The sequence below is a fragment of the Austrofundulus limnaeus genome, unplaced genomic scaffold, assembly GCF_001266775.1.
Source record: "Austrofundulus limnaeus strain Quisiro unplaced genomic scaffold, Austrofundulus_limnaeus-1.0 Scaffold148, whole genome shotgun sequence".
Taxonomy (NCBI): domain Eukaryota; kingdom Metazoa; phylum Chordata; class Actinopteri; order Cyprinodontiformes; family Rivulidae; genus Austrofundulus; species Austrofundulus limnaeus.
This window is the reverse complement of record NW_013952550.1, coordinates 1,064,912-1,068,008: the sequence shown is the minus strand read 5'-3', so window position 1 is coordinate 1,068,008 and position 3,097 is coordinate 1,064,912. Positions and strand designations below refer to the sequence as shown.

At 36.3% G+C, this 3,097-nt stretch overlaps 1 protein-coding gene across 2 annotated transcripts in view; it reads left to right on the top strand.

Annotated features, from left to right (window-relative positions):
- si:dkeyp-84f3.5 (zinc finger protein 729) overlaps positions 1-3,097 on the top strand; it is a 17,055-nt gene that overhangs the window by 1,147 nt on the left and 12,811 nt on the right. The window contains exon 1 of one of the 2 annotated variants that reach the window (XM_014016614.1): positions 105-194. The exons of the other annotated variant lie outside the window; for it this stretch is intronic. The gene's annotated coding sequence lies outside the window, so the exon portion shown is untranslated. Of the gene's footprint in view, positions 1-104; positions 195-3,097 lie in introns of those variants that run through there. 2 annotated transcript variants of the gene reach the window in all.

Below are 3,097 nucleotides of genomic sequence, written 5' to 3'. Positions count from 1 at the left end.
CATATCAGATGGTGTTGTTTGTTTTAGGAATGTCCTGTTATGTAGACAGCATTAACAGGCAGTTTTTTCTTGTTTGTTTGTTTTCCTGTTTACAGTTACTCTGCCAGTCCTACAGAAAGTTCACAAAGTTGTCAAACGTGTGGAATTTGAGCCTGACAGATTATCCTGTCAGTGCCAGTCAAGTTTGAAAGCAGGTGAAATGGTTTATTTAACTTGAATTTGATTGATAATATTTGCAGCTCTTTATTTCTGTTAATACTGTAATTTCAGACAATCCTGTTTCTGGATCATTTGATCAAGTTATAAAGCTATTCATATATTTAAAAGTACTATTTATAATATAATTCTAGTATTTGATAAATTTATCACTAAGAAGAAAAGCCATACATGAACTTGGATTCTTTATGTTGAACTCCCCCTCCAAATCTCCCCTCCCCAAGGCTCATCCTTACTAAACAACTATAAAAAATACTTGACCATAATGACTTATGTACTTATAAATTGCTTTTGCTTTTAATAGTGAAGTCTTCCTTATGTATCTTTACTTTCGTTCATAAACAACTAAGTGAACAAAATATGCACACAGTTATGATTAGACTCTTACAAATTATTTAATAAGCTGACCTTTAAAAAAAGATTTAACAGCAGAATCATTGAAATGTATCCTTTTTTGTGGGGGTTGATTTAATTTATTTTWTTTTTTTTTTTAGATTTTTGGTGCAGTACTAAGAAATATTGCTAAAAATATTTAGTCCTGGCCACAATAGTAATTCAAGAAATTAGTTATGGACAGCTAATATATTTTTCTTGTTTATTAGCTAGCTACAGCAAATATCAGTGCTCCAAGTTAACACAACCTAAAAAATTAGTCTCATTTTATTTTTGCTGTCCTGTTTTTTTATGCATATGTCTGCTGTTTGCTACAAAATACATTTTCACAATCAGACTGTCAAGCTGCATTAAATAGGGAAAATAAATGACTTTTGTTTAACTGTCTTGTTAAATGTTAAAAAAAAAACAAGTACTTGGATATTTTAAAAAGTGAAAATGTACTTTGGTTGAGCCACAGTTACTGACATTATAGTATTGTACTGCACTAATACACTGTTTGCATGTTTAGCTGTACTGTTTTTTGATAAAGTGTAAACATTACAAAGTGCTTCAAAGAGAGCTGAATGACTAAAGAAAACAGAGCGCAACAATCAAAAACAGCCAAAGAAACATAAAACAAACTTAATTAAAAGCCTATTTGAATTCAGTGTATTTAGTTGTTTCTTGAATATCTGTGGAAAATGAGCAGCRAAGGATGAAAGGGAAAGTGTAGTGCTTTATAAAATCCTAAACATAAAATTAAAACAAAGCCACATAAAACCAATGAAAATAAAGAAAAACTGAACCAAAAATCAACATCTGCCAAAAGCCAAGGAGAAGAGAGAGGTTTAAGAAGCGATCTGAGTTTTAATCACTTCTTCACTTTAATTACTTTACTGGCCAACATTGCTTTGGTGTTTGCAGTTTAAGTTCATTTACAGCTGTTTGCCAAGACGCATTCATATGCCATTTTTATCATTGTCCAGTCTTAGCATGATTTGCTTKGCCCTGATTTGACCTGATTCAGTCATACACGGTGGTTTTATAACTTATTGATGCCTCAGTGTAAGCAGGTCATCATAGCTCAACTGCCTAAAATGTACCACCAAGTAAATAAAAGATAAAGTCACAAAACACTTAATATTCTCTGTCACCATTTTCAAAAATTTAAAGGCTGCGTCGAGGCCACCTTTTTCCTCTTCTGGGGTCTCATTTATAAAGGATTGCATGGAAACCATACTAAAAGTRAACGTATGGCCAAARGGCAGAAATGGCATACGCCAAAAAAAATTCAGATTTATAAAACCATGCGTACGCATGTTTCTGCGCATCGTTCGTTTATAAATCACAGCCGCACGTCAGAGTTTGCGTACGTGGTCCCGCCTCAGGTTCTACCCTCTACACACCCACACTCAACCATAAACAGTCAATGTAAAGTACCTCATGAATGTTAAGATATATTTAAATCAGTCAGCTGATCAATATCAACAAAAGTGATTGGTTCAGACACGCTCCGTCGTGTGTCTGGAGGATGACGGGTGCTGACTGACAGCTGCTCACGTGAACAGATTGTCTGTAATTGACACAGATTTTCCTTCATTTTGCTTTAGAGTAATCTAACGATTTTTTATAAAAAATACTCAGCTTCAAATTAATTTTCCCTCAGAGCCTGCAGGATGATAAAAACTAAAAATTAAATTAAATAAGTCAGATAAAATTAGAAGTAAGTACACCGCTCTTCTCCTCGTCCTCTCCCCATCCTGCCTGCTCTGTTATCCGCGGCAGACACCCCCGCCCTGCGCACACATACACGCACGCATCCCCCCGCGCACGCGTGACAAACACAGACTTTAAACATGAAGTTTTATAACATCCATACTGGTGAGGTGGATGCGCCCTGCGCGTGTCCAAAGCGTGACTTTTGCTGTCCTGCTGTTATTGTCGGGGAGGGGTCTGTGGNCATAAATCACAACCATGGCGTGAAAAGTGGCGTACGCAAGTTTCTGGGCTCAAATTGTGCGTACGCCAGTTTTATAAATCCGACCCCTGGTCAGAGCCTGTCAATTGAGTCATTTTGAACTAACTTCATCTAAATTTAGTTGTCAGCCAAAAAGCAAGGAAATGTCTGCACTTTCTCATAGTACAGGTTGAGTAATCATTATCGGGTCTATTGTTTTATGTTATTTAATAAAGCTTAACAGGACGACTCACCTTGCACACCAGTCTTCCCCAGGCTTTTCACAATAAAAGCATGAGAAGTCTCCATCAATAACATCTCCATATTAACATTGCGCGTTAAATCTAACCGTGCAACGTTTATTGCATTCAGCGATGGCGAAAACTGAATGTTTTTTTTTCATGTCAGTCAATATAAGCAGTGGAATCGCCACCCGTCGCCAGTTACTCCAGCAGTAACGTTAGCTTGCTAATGCGCATACAGCGGGTAAAATAAGTATTGAACACGTCATCATTTTTCTCAGTAAATATATTACTAGAGGTGCTAATG